The 16,433-nt window shown below is 39.7% G+C and overlaps 1 long non-coding RNA gene across 1 annotated transcript in view; it reads left to right on the top strand.

The window, feature by feature from the left end:
- Window positions 1–16,433, top strand: part of LOC123571881 (uncharacterized) — a 56,395-nt gene that overhangs the window by 14,080 nt on the left and 25,882 nt on the right. Inside the window, exon 2 of the long non-coding RNA XR_006696177.1 lies at window positions 15,117–15,209. This is a non-coding gene — a long non-coding RNA (uncharacterized lncRNA). The remainder of the gene's footprint in view (window positions 1–15,116; window positions 15,210–16,433) is intronic.

Below are 16,433 nucleotides of genomic sequence, written 5' to 3' on the forward strand. Positions count from 1 at the left end.
TTTGGATTTCAGTCATCTTTCTGTTATTGATTTTAGTTTAAATTCCCTTTGTGATCTGAGAGTAGAAGTTGTATGATTTCTCATCTTTTAAATTTGTTATGGTGTGTTTTATGTCCCATAGAAGTACCGTCATTCCCCTCATAATGACGTTTCGGTCAACAAGGGACCACATATATGACAGTGGTCCCATCAGATTATACTGGAGCTGAAAAATCCCTATCACTTAGTGATGTTGTAATATCATAGCACAACACATTGCTTTTCTATGTTTAGGTATGTTTAGACACACAAATGCTTATCATTGTCTGACAGTTGCCTACAGTGTTCTATACAGTAACATACTCTATGGATTTGCAGCCCAGGAGCAATAGGCTACACCATATAATGTAGGGGTATAGTAGGCTGTACCATCTATGTTTGCGTAAGTATACTCTATGATGTTTGCACAGTGATGAAATTGCCTAACGATATATTTCTCAGAACATAATCCCATTGTTAAGTGACGCATGACTGTAGTCTGTAGATGTCCATTATATCCCATTGATTCATGGTGATGTTGAGTTCAACTATATCCTTACTAATTTTCTACCTGCTTGATTTGTCCACTTCTGATAGATGGGTGTTAAGGTTTCCAACTACAATAGCAGACTCATCTATTTCTCTTGCATTTCTATCAGTTTTTGCCTCAGGTATTTGACATTTGGTTGTTAGACACATACACATTAAAGATCATTATGTCTTTGTGAAGTATTGATCCTTTTATCATTATGCAGTGCCCCTTTTTATCCCTAATACCTTTCCTTGCTCTGAAGTCTGCTCCTTCTGAAGTTAATACAGCAACTCCTCCTTCTTTTGATTAGTGTTAGCATGGTTTATCTTTCTCTATTTACTTCTAATCTACATGTATCTTTATATTTTAAGTGAGTTTCTTACAGGCAACATATACTTGGGTCCTTTTTTCTATCCACTCTAAGGATCTTTGTCTTTCAGTTAGTGTAGGTAGACCATTGACATTTAAAGTGATTATATCTACCATATTTATTACAATTTTTTATTAATTTCTCTTGTTCTTTGTTTCTATTTTTATCTTCCTCTCTTTTCTACCTCTTATGGCTTTAATTGAGCGTTGTATATAATTCTATTTTTCCCCTTCTTAGCATATACATTATACTTTTATCAAATAACATTATACCAATTCATGGATAGTGTGAATAACTATTTTTGTTTTTGAGAAAGGGTCTCGTTCTGTCACCCAGGCTGGAGTTCAGTGGTGCAATCATGGCTTACTACAACTTCCACTAACCTCCCAGACTCAATCAATCCTCCTGCCTCAGCTTCCTAAGTACCTGGGACTACAGGCATGCATCATCATGCCTGGCTAATTTTTGAATTTTAATATTTTATAATAACAAAATACTTGTAATTCTTCCGTCCTGCCTCTTGTATCACTGCTGTCTTTTTTTTTTTTTTTTTTTTTTTGAGACGGAGTCTTGCTCTGTCGCCGGGGCTGCACAGTGCAGTGGCAGCAATCTCGGTTCACTGCAAGCTCCGCTTCCCGGGTTTACGCCATTCTCCTGCCTCAGGCTCCCGAGTAGCTGGGACTACACATGCCCGCTACCACGCCTGACTAATTTTTTGTATTTTTAGTAGACATGGGGTTTCACCACGTTAGCCAGGATGGTCTCGATCTCCTGACCTCATGATCTGCCCGCCTCGGCCTCCCAAAGTGCTGAGATTACAGGCGTGAGCCACTGCGCCCGGCCCACTGCTGTCATTTTACTTATATATTGGCATATAATTGAACACATTGTTGCTGTTATTATTTTGAACTAACTGTTAGATCAATTGTGAATAAGAAAAATAGGCTGGGCAAGTTGGCTTACACCTGTAATCCCAGCATTTGGGAAGCCGAGGCAGGCGGATCACCAGGTCAAAAGGTGGAGACCATCCTGGCCAACATTGTGAAACCCTGTCTCTACTAAAAATACAAAAAAAAAAAAAAAAAAAAAAAAAAAAAAAAAAAAAAAATTAGTCACGCGTGGTGGCGGGTGCCTGTAGTCCCGGCTACTCAGGAGTCTGAGGCAGGAGACTCGCTTGAACTCAGGGGGTGGAGATTGCAGTGAGCCGAGATCACACCACTGAACTCCAGCCTGGGGACAGAGTGAGACTCCGTCTCAAATTAAAAAAAAAAGGAAGAAGAAGAAAAAAAAAGAGTAAGAAAAATAAAATGTTCATTTTACTTTCACTTATTTCTTCTCTGAAGTTCTTCTTTTCTTCAGGTAGATCCCAGTTTCTGACTTACATTATTTTCCTTCTCTCTGAAGAACTTATTTTTAACATTTCTTGTAAGACATGTCTACTGATAACAGATTCCCTTAGTTTTTGTTTCTCTGAGAAAGCCTTTATTTCTCTTTCACTTTTAAAAGATAATTTTGCAGGGTAAAGAATTTTGGTTTGGCAGTTTTTTCTCTCAACACTCAACAATTTATTTTATTCTTGCTTGCCTAGTTTCTGAGGAAGTGTTGGATGTAATTCTTATTTTTGCTTCTCAGTAGGTAAGGTACAGCTGATCCTTGAACAATATGTGTTTGAATTGCAGGGGTCCACTTATACATAAATTTTTTTCACTAAATATATTGGACAATTTTTTGGAGGTTTGCAACAATTTGAAGAAACTTGCAGATGAATTCTGTAGCCTAGAAATATTTTTAAAATTAAGAAAAAGTTAGGCATGGTATGAATGCATAAAATATATGTAGATACTAGTATATTTTGTCATGTATTACTATAAAATATACATAAATATATTATAAAATATTAAAATTTATCAAAACTTACATAGACTGTACATGATGTCATTTTTAGTCAGGAGAAATGTAAGCAAACAAAAAGATGCAGTATTAAATTATAACTACATAAAATTAATTGTAGCACATACTATACTACTGTAATAATTTCATTGCCATTTCCTATTGCTGTCATGGTGAGCACAAGTGTTGCGTGTGTCCACTTAAAACATCATGTGATGCTAATCATCTCTACGTGAGCAGTTCACCTTTCCAGTAAATTGTGTATTACAGTAAAAAAGTGATCTTTTCTGGTTGTCACATATTTTTCATTTTGTTGAGTGCATACTGTAAATCTTGAATAATACCATGGGACTCGTATGAAGTGCCACTAGAGATACTGGAAGTGTCCCCAAGAAGCACAGAGAGGTCATGACATTACAAAAAAGTTGAATCACTTGGTATAAGATTGAGGTCTGCAGCTCTGTTTGCCCACTGCTTCAGACAGATAATTCATCTTATAAACAGATAACATAAACTTATGGTATTAATAAATACAGTATAATAATGTACTATAAATATATATTAAATGTGTTTTCTCTATCTTAATAAAATTTTATTGATAAAATTTTATTTTCTCTAGCTTATTTGTAAGAATACAGTATATAATATATACCATATACAAAATACATGTTAATCAACTGTTTATGTTATCAGTAAGGCTTCCAGTCAACAGTAGGCTATTTCAAATCCATGTTCATTAACCCAGAAATCGTACCAAAAACAATGTCATCAATATTATACCTGTTCCTATCCTCTATAGGAGAAATAAACTCTCCTTTCTTTGAAAATAAAAATCTAATCTGCTGAAAATTAAATGATAGGTTTTGTGCTATAGTGGTAGTATCAAGGGGTGAAACATACATTGACAAGATGGGTTAATATACCTGTCCCCCCACATTGTAATTATTTGCTGATTGCTTGACTTTGCTGTGAGACTGTCAGCTCCTGAAGAACAGAGACAAGGCTTGTTTGAGAACTCTCTGGCACATAATAGGCATTTCAAAATATACGTGTTGAATGTACCATTGGTTCATCAGATGTGTTAAGTGTGAACCAACCTCACTTATTTAAGTTATTAAGCACCTACTTGGGATAAGGCTGCAGGTTGAATACTTTGGATATATAAAGATGAGTAAAGTTTGTTCTCTGCCTTCAAAGGCAATCGTTATAGCAGGATGTCCTTGTCAAATTCCAATCCCCTTAACCACCCCCTTCCCTTCACAGGTGGGAAGTCCCCTAAAGGCTATCGCTTCTAGCATTTTTTGACCTGAAGGCATTCTTTAGCTTTAGAGCAGCTCAGTGCCTTATAGGCAGATTGTAAGTGCCAGAGATTTAGTCTCCAGAACAACTCACCACCGATGAAGGTGGCAAATTCCTTGCTCTTCAGTAGGACACTGAGCATGTTCCACTCAGACTGTCAGAGCATTCCCAATGGTGCTGAGCCCTCTTTGCTCAGAGCAGTAATCTGCACATTAAAGCACTCTTTTTTTGGCTTTTTCTCCATTCTTGGTCTCACTTCCTACTCCCTCACAGTGTTTCCTGGGATCTTCTCCTGAATAAATTCTCATACCCAAATCCTTTACTCAGGGTCTGCTTTTAGGAGCATCATTAGAACTGAGCAGGATAAGACAGGCTATGAGAATGCAGGGGAGGAGGGATTAATTCTAGCTGGAGAAGACTTGGCATTATTTGAATTGGGTTTGGGTGGGAGCAGTAAGTGCAAAGGAGAGATGCTTCAGGCACAGAGGAGCTGAAGCACACAGAGTGCTCAAGGAAATGTAAGCAATTGGGTCTGGCAGGAGTGTGGGTAGAGGGGCATCTCAGACTCTCCTGGAAGGTACTCCAAAGCCCTGTGCATCCCAGCAAGGAGCCAGGTTTCTCCTGCTCCTTTCATCCTAAACTTCAGCTCAAGTTACTCACCCTACTCATATTGGCACTCTGAAACGTCCACATAGTCAGTCATCTTTTGGTAGGAAAATCTAAATACAGAAAAGGACATGGCTACTACACGTAATCTGTGAGAGCAGCCGTAAGTAGTCACTGATCAACCCACTATCTTTTTTAAGCATGGTTCTTTCTTTCTGTCTCTAGATTTTAATTCATATTTTCTGAGTTCCCATGACAAACTCCGCATTAATATTTTGCTATTTCTAAGAGCTTATAGTCTAAATGTAGTCTCCACAACTCAATCTAGACAAGAAACTTCCCTACCTTCTGTTAGAGACTATCTTTAATTTTTTAAAAAAGGAATAGTGTGTCAGGGGATCAAAGAAAATGACCCAAGTTCGCTCTACATTGGAGTCCACTCCATTACCCACAAGCAAGTACAATGCATATGTACAGTCTTGCCCATTCTCTCTCCCCTTGTCCTGAAAATGATTTCCCTCTCATGAACTGTTCTGACAAGTCATTTCATCTCCAGTACTGACTCAGTTATACACTTTCACCATGATCAACAACTGCTAAATTGGTTGTAAACCCCAGAATGGAAGCTGAAAAACCAAAAACTAGAGGTGTGGAAGGAGGACAGGAGTCGAATAATTTGGTCATTTTCCCAGCAGAGGAAAGCTGGTTTAGGAAAGACAAAATGAGTACTTCTGGAATAGGTATACAATATTGGAAAATAACAGAGAAATTAAAGAAGTTATTAAAGCTCACAAGAGGATTTGGTGAGAGAACACTACTCATTTCAGCTCAGCATGAGCCAGTTTGCATTATTATGTTTTGCTCTATACTTAGTCGTGGAGAAAGCCACAAATTACAATGGTTAAATAAAGCTTTAGAAAATGGAAAATAGCAACATTGCAAGTACAGAACGCTACTGGGGTAGAGCACCCTCCGAACTGGGGTGGCTGTAGTGAACTTCTAAAATCCCTCCCTCGCTCTCCCACCCCCAGGAATTTCAGCCACGTCCTTTATAAATCCCCATTACTGTAATATTGTTTGTATAATAAATACAGCTTTGTTTAGTTTTTAAACTGGGAGTTTCTACCAAAGGCTGGGAGAGAAAGAAAGCTGCTGGGTTACCTGCAGGTTGAGTATTCTGAGAAGAGATTAATTTGAGTCATACCTGGATCCAGAAGGGAATGATGATGATAACATTTATTGAGCTCTTTGTATGTCTGAGACATGCTCTATAGATGTATTATGTGTTAACTAACCTAGCCTCATAACAACCTTATGAGATAGTACTGTTCCTATCCCATTTTATATATGAGGAGACTGGCGCACACAAAGGCTAAGTAATTGGCCCAAGGTCACATGGCTGGTGAGTGGCAGAACCAGGATTTAGTCTGGCTCCAGAGCCTGTCTTCTTAATGACCATGCTGTAATGCCTCAGAGATATAAATATTTGTGTCCTCCAAATTCACATGTTGAAGCTCTATCCTTCAATGTGATAGTATTTGAAGACGTAGCCTTTGGTAGATAGGTTTAGATGAGGCCACAAAGGCAGATTCCCCATGATAGGATTAGTGCCCTTATAAAAAGGGGAAGAAACCAGAGCACACTCCCCACCCCCACCATGTGAGGACAACCATGTGCAAACAGGGAAGAGGGCCCTCACCAGGAACTGAATCTGTCTGCACCTTGATCTTAGACTTCCAGCCACCAGAACTGTGAGAAATAAATATCTGTTGTATCAACTACCCACTCTATGGTATTTTGTTGCTGTAGCCTGAGCAGATTGAGACAGACCACCAAGCTGTTATTATACAATTAAGCTTTTACCCAGGAATTCTAGGAAGAGGCGTTTTTAGCTCAGATACAGGAATTTATTTCAGGTGCTTCTCTGCTACTTTGCTTCCTGCAAGGATGGGGCTGAGTCACAGAGCCCATTTGGCCCAGTTGTGATGGAGAATAGATTCAAGACCAGGAGCCAGACTTCCATGGGAAGCTGAGTAAACTGAAGCTTAGTAACTTTGAGATCATCGGTGGGCCACTCTACTTGGGTAGCATGTGTTCCTAAGTGAAACAGCAGTTATGAGCTAGACTTGCAGCAATCTGAATCTGGACCAGAGTGTTGAATGAGGACGAGAGATGAGCCAGTGTTACTAAGAAGACCCCTCTCACCTCATTCCTAGAGAGATGGTACACATCAAGATCTATGTTACATATGAGGAGATTTTTTTTTAAGTGGCTCAGCATGTCCCTCTCAGATTTTCAGAGTCCCAGTCCCAACTGGGTTTAACTCCAACTCAGTTTTTTTTTAGGTTGAGTACATATTTAGTGGCACAGATGCAGCACAATTTACTCAACTCTTTCTCATTGAAAGACATCCACTTTCTTACTAAATTTTTGCCCAAAGAACAATGCTATAATATCTCAATGCACATATGTTCTTAAGTATGGATAATTTTACTTCTAGGGCATAGATTCCAAGAAGTGGGGTTTTTAGGAGAAAGAATGTTTTTAATTTGTAAGGTATTTTCAGGTTTGCTTTCTAAATAGGTTCCAGCAAATCACTCTCCATGTCTACTGTAGGGGCATATTTGCCTTTCTTCTTGAAGCATCCTTTCTAAGTTTAGGGCATTCTTCTCAAGGAGATGCCAGAGACTCACTTTACCAACATCCCTTGCAGCTTGAGTGGGGACATGTGACCTAGGTCCTGCTATTCAGACAGCACAAAACTTCACTCTAATGAGGCAAAGACACAGGCCTGCACAGAATCCAACCTGATGCGTGGACTGGAGATACGTCCAGCTTTCAGACACAGCAGTGGCAGTCATCCCTTGTTCTGGAAACTCTGCTGCTCTAAGACAGGGATATCTTGTCAACATTGTCAACACCTCAGCAGTAAGAATTGATTGAACTTCTTTCATATGCATTCGCTTCTATCTATCCCATTGCCTCTACCTGAGTTGTGGGCTACCATGACCTCTTGCTGAGATAGCAGTAACAAACTTCCAACTGGTCTCACAGGCTCTAGAATCCATTCTCCACCTTGAAGCCTAAATGGTTTTCTAAAACTCAAATCTGATCACGCCAGCTCCCTGCTTTTAAAATCTTTCCTTTTTTTTCCCTTTGCCTCCATCCTCCTTAGGCTGACCCACAAAACCCCCCAAGAGGTGACCTTTGCTTTCCTCCCCGGGCACATCTCTTTCCTCCCTTCACATTCTACTGTCTGGTCATACTGTGTATTTTTTCAGTTCCTGGATTGTTCTATGCTCTTTCTCACCTGTGCTTTTGTGAACACTGTCCTATCCTCTACTTTTTCTCCTTCTCCTTTGCTTGCCTAACTTCTTTTTCCTGATTGTCAGCTAAGAGGTTACTTCTCTGACTATACAATACTAAATTAGGTGTCTCTTTGCTAGGTTACCAGAGTGCTCCACAGTACCCCATAGTTCTACTTATCTGTTTTCCGCTAAGCTACGTGAAGGCAGAGATGATGCCTGTTTTCTTCCTTGTTGCACACTCCATTTCTAGAGTACTGCCTCATGCATAGAAGGTAATACATAAAAATTTGATGAATTAATAAGTAGATAATACAGATACTATTGTCACCAGTTTACTCACAGGGAAATTGAGGTTTTGTTAGTCCTGGATCTGGAACTAGAACACAGAACTTCTGATTCCTGATATATTTTCAACTATTCCTCATTGCCACCTTCAAATACAATTCAACACTCTCCTAGGCTTAATAAACACCATTATGATGCACAAACACACTGCAAGGCAGGTTTCTCAAGCTTGGCACTATTGACATTCTGGGATGAGTAATTCTTTGCTGTGTGGGGCTGCCAGTGTGTTGGAAGATATTTGACATCATTCCTGACCTCTATCCAGTAGATGCTAATAGTACCTTCCTCATTTCAGTTGTCTTCAGACATTGCAAAATATCCCCTGGGGGGCAAAATAACCTCCCAATAAGAATGAGTACTCTAAGGGTACCAGGCACCATTTAATACATCTCTATAACTTTGCGTTGAGAATGTAAGTCTCAGCACACACATATTCCAGGTGGAAAGATGAAAGACAAGGACATATCTAAATAATGATCTTGAGTCTTATAAACACAGGTCTTAACCTCACTGAGCCTCAGTTTTCTCATTTGCAAAACAGAGATGATAACACCCAAAATTGTGCGGAGGATTAGAGAGAATGTATATTAAGTATTCACTAAGTTTGTTGATTGAAAAAAAGCCAAACTCTGTAAAATATTTAAAGAGATTTATTCTGAGCCAAATATGAGTGACCATGACCCAGGGCACATGTCTTGGGATGGTGCCCTGGGCCATGGTCACTCATATTCGGCTCAGAATAAATTTCTTTAAATATTTTACAGAGTTTGGCTCTTTTTTGGTCAATGTTAATAGGCAGATATAACAACAACAACAAAAAAAAATCTAAGGCTTCCAACAGACTGAATGGACCTCCTTCTTGGCCAAGGGAGTCCCAAAGAAACCTGAAAAGCTAGTTCAGGCTATGAGGGGAAGGGAGATATGTTATAACTCCCTCCCTTTGCCGGGAGTTTAGGCACAACTAACTGGGATTAACATTAAAACAGAGATCATAAGACTGACAACACAGACTCTCTGTGGCAATACAAAACCAAATTCACACCTCCCTCAGGTACAGTATCACATGGTAGATAGCAGACTCTGAAGGAAATCAAAGTATTTTACCCCAAAATATATTTCATTCACATATTTTGAAATGGTCCTCAAAGCTGTTGCTTGAGAGAGAAATTTGCATTCTGTAGAGAACCTCCTTCCCTTTCTAGGTCTTTTCCTGATCCAGGAGAGATTTGCCTGAGAGTCTGATAACTTTTAGGGTTTGAAAAGAGGCTTTACCATCTACTGTCTCTGAAGCCTGCTATTCAGAGGCTTCATCTACATAGCAAGAACATTGGCTTCCACAACCACCTTTCCCCCTTATCTTAACTTAAACATTTCTTTCTGCTGACTTCAACCATTTAGGCAAAGCTGAACTCTTTCAACTAATTGCCAATCAGAAAATCCTTGAATCCACCAACGACCTGTAAGCACCACCTTCCTTCGCCACCTTTGAGATGCCCCACTTTTCCAGGCTGAACCAGTGTATACCTTATATGTATTGATTTGTTGATTTATGTTTTCACCTGTAACTTCTGTCTCCCTAAAATGTATAAAACCAAGCTGTAACCCAACCACCTTGGAAACATGGTCTCAAGACCTCTTGGGACTATGCCCTGGGTTATGGTCACTCAGATTTGGCTCAGAATAAACCTTTTTAAATATTTTAGAGTTCGGCTTTTGTGTGTGTGTGTGTGTGTGTGAACAAGTTACATTATCTAAACAACTCAACTGCTTTCTTCCGGCCAATAACTAGTGGGTTAACTCACCAAAACATGCATAAAGAGAAACACAACTGAAGGGAGGGGCTGGATATTGGATATTCAGGGTGAAATGTATGGGTTATATGACAGCAGGCTTTGGCATTCTAGAAGGCAAAGAAAAAAAAAAGCCCCACATTCAGTAATAAAAACAAGTATTACTGTTTGAACTGACAAGCTTATGGGTATACGACCTCTTATTTATTTTCTCCTAATTTCATGGTTTTATAAAGAAAAGAAGAGGGCAAAGTCATGCTTAAGGATCAGTTGCTATTTTTTAAATAGGATTACACAGTCAAAGTTGGGGATGGGGGATGTTTCAAGATCTGTCAAAAATGGGAGCAGGTGAACTGGCAATTGCTCACTCTCCCTCTCCATTATGAATTTTAATGCAATTTTCATTTAGTAATTGACATACTGTATTTGTGCTCAAGATTACTTCAATTTTCTTTCTTTCTTTCTTTCTTTCTTTCTTTCTTTCTTTCTTTCTTTCTTTCTTTCTTTCTTTCTTTCTTTTTCTTTCTTTATTTTTTATTTTTTTGACGGAGTCTCACTGCGTCACCCAGGCTGGAGTGCAGTGGCATGATCTTGGCTCACTGCAACCTCTACCTCCCAGTTTCAAGCAATTCTCATGCCTCAGCCTCTTGAGCAGGTGGAATTACAGGCACATGCTACTACACCTGGCTAATTTTTGTATTTTTAGTAGAAAAGGGGTTTCACCATGTTGCCCAGGTTGGTCTCGAACTCCTGGCCTCAAGTGATCTGCCCACCTTGGCCTCCCAAAGTGCTAGGACTACAAGTGTGAACCACTGCACCTGGCCCAATTACTTCAACTTTCAATAGCAAGTCTAAAAAAAATTTTTCCTTCTAAGCATCTACCATCTTTGCTGACTCGCTACATTGACGTAACAATGATGCTCCAGAAAAATGCTTCGTAGGGAATTCCACACAGTATAGCTCGCTGGTTCAAAGGATTAAACTAGAAGGACAATGGCATCTCCTAGCTAGAAGGAGCAGAATTTACCAGTACTGAATCCTCTGGCTCCACAGAGCTGCTGCTGCTTCTCCCTTTCCTTCTTTTCCTCCCTCCTTTTCTCCTTTTCTCCTCTCTCCTTTTCCTGCCTGGGACTTTAGAACTGCTTTCTCTCCTTCAACCCTAGGGAGATACTCCAACATGCAATCTTTGCCACAGAGCTAGGTCCTCTTACTTAGGTCTAAAGATATCTACCCCCGAACCCTCAATTTGAAAATGTAGGGGACAAAATATTAACCAAATATTTAAAATGTCTACTATTAATAGTAGCCCGGACCTGAAAACATCCCAGTGTTCATCACGGTAGAGTGACTAAATTTTAATAAAGTCACATAGCAGAATATTGTATAGCAATGACAAGGACCAAACTGTGATTTCATGCAAAAATATGGATAAATCCATTGTTAACTAAAGAAGGAAGATGCAAGAGTACATCTGATATTCAACAATGAAGTTAAAAAGTAGCAAAACTAATCTCTGCCATTAGAAGTCAGCCTAGAGAAAGTCAGCATAGTGACAGCCTTTGTGTCAAGGGGTGGTGTGAGGAGGGTTTCTAGGTGCTGATTATGTTGTTTCTTGTTCGGGGTGCTGGTTATAAGAATGTATTTCACTTTGAGAAAATTCACCAAGCTCTTCACTTTTGATTTGTGCATTTTTTCATATGTAGGTGTATACTTCAATCAAAAGTTCATTTAAAAAAACAAAACAAAGCTAGGCACAGTGGCTCATGCCTGTAATCCCAGCACTTTGGGAGGCCAGTGTGGGTGAATCACCTGAGGTCAGGGGTTCAAGACCAGCCTGGCCAACATGGCAAAACCCCGTCTCTACTGAAAAACTACAAAAAATTAGCCGAGCATGGTGGTGGGCACCTATAATCCCAGCGACTTGGGAAGCTGAGGCAGGAGAATTGCTTGAACCCTGTAGGCGGAGGTAGCAGTGAGCCTAGGTCATGCCTCTGCACTCCAGCCTGGGCAACAGAGAGATACTCCATCACACACACACACACACACACACACACACACACACACACACACCCCAATGAACAACAACAATAACAACAAATCAAAACCAAAATTTTCCTAAACTCTTTCATTTCTTCGAAAATTCTCCTTTTTTCACTTTAGGCTTCTCTCTCACAGGAAGATATAGTCTCATAACAAAATTGCTATAAGCTTTAATAACACTTTTCAGGAACTGGAAGAAGAGCTAAAAGATTTGAGTTTTAAGTTTCATTTGATTTTCTATTAATTTCTGTGAACTACATATTAAACACAGAATGCTACTGCTTAACTGAGTGTTTATGTTCCTCCAAAATTCCTGTGTGGAAATCCTAACTCCCAAGGTGATGGTATTAGGAGGCGGGCCCTTTGGGAGGTGATTAGGTCACAAAGGTGGGGCCCTCATGGATGGGATTAGTGCCCTTATGAAAGAGTCTGTAGTGATCCTCGCCCCTTCAGCCATGAGAGGTTACAAGGAGAAGATAGCTGTCTGTGAGGAAGCAGCTCTCACCAGACACTGAAACTGCCTGTGCCTTGGCTTTACACTCCCCAGTGTCCAGAGCTATGAGAAATAAATTTCTGTTGTTTATAAGATACCTGGTTTATGGTATGTTGTTTTAAAAGCCCGAATGAGCTAACATATTGTAGGAGACCACAGGAAGGAAGTCTGGTATGTCTACTCCAATTCCTTCCTCCTCCATGTGTAGGGGAACTGAGGCCTAGAGAAATTAAGTGGCTTTTTCAGGGGCACATGTTCTTTTTTTAAAAAAATTATACTTTAAGTTCTAGGGAACATGTGCACGATGTGCAGGTTTGTTAGATAGGTATACATGTGCCATGCTGGTTAGCTGTATCCATTAACTCATCATTTACATTAGGTATTTATCCTAATGCTATCCCTCCCCCCTCACCCCACCCCATGGCAGGCCCCAGGGTGTGATGTTCCCCACCCTGTGTCCATGTGTTCTCATTGTGCAATTCCCACCTATGAGTGAGAACATGTGGTGTTTGGCTTTCTGTCCTTGTAATAGTTTGCTCAGAATGATGGTTTCCAGCTGCATCCATGTCCCTGCAAAGGACGTGAACTCCTCCTTTTTTATGGTTGCATAGTATTCCATGGTGTATATGTGCCACATTTTCTTAATCTAGTCTGTCACTGATGGACATTTGGGTTGATTCCAAGTATTTACTATTATGAATAGTGCCACAATAAACACATACATGCATGTGTCTTTATAGTAGCATGATTTATAATCCTTTGGGTATATACCCAGTAATGGTATTGCTGGGTCAAATGGTATTTCTAGTTCTAGATCCTTGAGGAATCGCCACACTGTCTTCCACAATGGTTGAACTAGTTTACACTCCCACTAGCAGTGCAAAAGTGTTCCTATTTCTCCACATCCTCTCCAGCATCTGTTGTTTCCTGACTTTTTAATGATTGCCATTCTAACTGGTGTGAGATGGTATCTCATTGTGGTTTTGATTCACGTTTCTCTGATGATCCGTGATGATGAGCCTTTTCTCATGTGTCTGTTGGCTGCATAAATGTCTTCCTTTGAGAAGTGTCTGTTCATATCCTTTGCCCACTTTTTGATGGGTTTGTTTTTTTCTTGTAAATTTGTTTAAGTTCTTTGTACATTCTGGATATTAGCCCTTTGTCAGATGGGTAGATTGCAAATATTTTCTTCCATTCTGTAGGTTGCCTGTTCCCTCTGATGGTCATTTCTTTTGCGGGGGGCACATGTTCTTTAGTAATAAAATTGCCGTTAAAGAAATACATCTCAAAATGAAAGTGGCAACGGCAGTTTGTGTCCCAAAAGGTCACATGATTTTTCCTATTTAAAAATAAAAATAATGCTGGGAGGGAGAAGGGACTGGGTCAATCATTATATAAATACAGAATTTTAGCTTATTTATTCAATTTATATAAAAGACAATGCTCTCATGTGGTTATTGTGACTTCTAAAGAAATTTTCCTTCTAATCGACACTTACAAGACAGTTTCTCCTTGGGACTTGGCCCCTAAATCTTGATGGTTTGAAACAGCAAAGGTGTACAATTGTGCCATTGTCCATCAACTGCCAGCAGGAGCTTTGCTCCACTGCTTTATGTCTTCTCTCTGGGACTCGGGCTGAAGAAACTGCTCTCTAGACCATGGCAGGTTGTCACAGCAGTGGGAAAAGAGAATATGGCCATGTACACACTGGCTTTTAAGCCTGTCTGGAAGTGACACACATCACTTCCATGTACCCCTCTCTGTCAGAGCAAGTCCTATGACCACTCCTAACCTCCTGTGGGCAGAGGTGAAATCCTACCATGTGTGTGGAGTATTTGGGAACAGCCCTAATGACAATCTCAAGAAGGAACTGAAACTGTCCCCCGTGGAGTCCCATATTTCCTCATGAGTTTTATCATTAGTCACTGTGAGCTACACTTTTAAAAGACATGATGGAACAAAGATTATCTCTGCAGAAAGTAAAGCAGAGACATAAAAGGCAGCATTGGCGGGTGTAAATAAAGCTCTTTCAACTATAATTGAAAGGATTTTTATGAAAGGCACAAAGTGGTTTCATCTGCCTTTCTGCAAATAGCATAGTGGGCTGAATGATCAATATTCCTTTAAAGTGCCCAGGAACTGTTTCAGTCTTGACCAAAGGCAACTAAATAAATGAATCATCCTTCTGGGCTTTTATATTGAACCCTTTAAATGAAGGCAGCTTACATGGCTGCAAACAATACATGTCCCGTGTGGTCACTGTAAGCATTAAATATCAATCAGAAGAGAGTGCTTTTAAGTAGTGAAGGAAAAAAATCCATTTGTTGGGGCTATAATCTCTAATGTTAAATTAAAAAAAAAAAAGAGTTTGGCAGGTAATAATTTGTTTTGCATGACTTTCTCCCTTTGTTTTCTCTGCACGCAGGTCTAAGCATAAAATCATCAATACTGACAAATTAAAGGGAGAACATGTCAGGCCTCACTCTTTCTGTAATGGCGTTCAAGAGCATTGTTTTTGGTAAGTAGCAAAGAAAAAAAAATCAAATTAAGACATACATTTAAATGGACACTTGTCAAAAAGCAAGCCTGGAATAAAAGTAGCACTCGCTTGAAACATGTACACAACTTGACTAGTTAGCAAGCACCAATGCTTGCTCTCACACTTGAAATGATGCCAGGCTCAGACACTTGTTTTACCATTTGAAATAAGGTTATATAATATACCCTTCTCCCTCTGTAGTATAAATATTGTTGATACCGTATAGTCATATTATTTGTTAGCTCAAAATCCAAGTGTTTGGGCATCTTGGCATAGGATCTTACAAGAACTTATTACAGTTGTGTTAAGAAATACTAATGACTTAAATTATGAATTATCTTTCTATTTACACTTTAAGCAAAATTTCTAGGCGAAGCTTTTTTTTCAGTATGGAATATAAAAGTAAAATTCAGAGATGATTCTGGAATATTAAAGTGTCAATGTTAATGGCTTGTAATAATGATATAAATTTTGAGGGTCATACCAAGGATATGGGCTCCTGCAATAAGGTCCAGATAGGACAAGCGGTCAGGAGCAGATGGTGGTTTAGTGACGGTAGGCAAAGGTTGTGCCAGGGGATGGCATGAGGAGTGGTGGTGGTCAGAAGGGCAAGGAGAGGAGAAAAAATGTGAGTCAAGGTCTTGGGGGCTGGAGCAGAGGTAGTCCAGATACATGAATTCACTCCAGGAGAAAAATTACTCTGACACCCTCTAAAGGACCTTTATCCTTCCAAACTAAGATTTACTCGCTTGTCATGATCCCCAGTAGGCCTTCTGTGTTAGAGTAACCATGTCTATTTATGGCACATTTAGTCCTCCTTGAACTGGATGTCAACCTCATTCCCCTAAGAGCTGTCTAGTTAGATGCAAAGTCTTGTCTTCTGACCTGACTTGGGCCTCCAGTGGAGATCTCTATGCTTGCATTCATTACCTCAGTGTCTGGGCTTGGCACATATTGCTGCTTGATAAGCATTTGTTGAATTAAAAATGTGAGCAGGATGGGAAAATAGGGCAAATGATGGTCACACATTCTCTTCTATTCATCTACAACAAATTGTTCATTCTTCGTCCAGCACCAGAGCCATTTTAGGAACCTTCTTAGCAAATCAGGCACCTTTCAGAATTGCAGGAGTTTCATTCTATCCTTGCCGGGATTACTTCCATATTGTGAGCCTTTCTTGGCATTTCACCCTTAACTCTTACA

The sequence above is a fragment of the Macaca fascicularis genome, chromosome 2 (genome assembly GCF_037993035.2).
Source record: "Macaca fascicularis isolate 582-1 chromosome 2, T2T-MFA8v1.1".
NCBI classification, from domain to species: domain Eukaryota; kingdom Metazoa; phylum Chordata; class Mammalia; order Primates; family Cercopithecidae; genus Macaca; species Macaca fascicularis.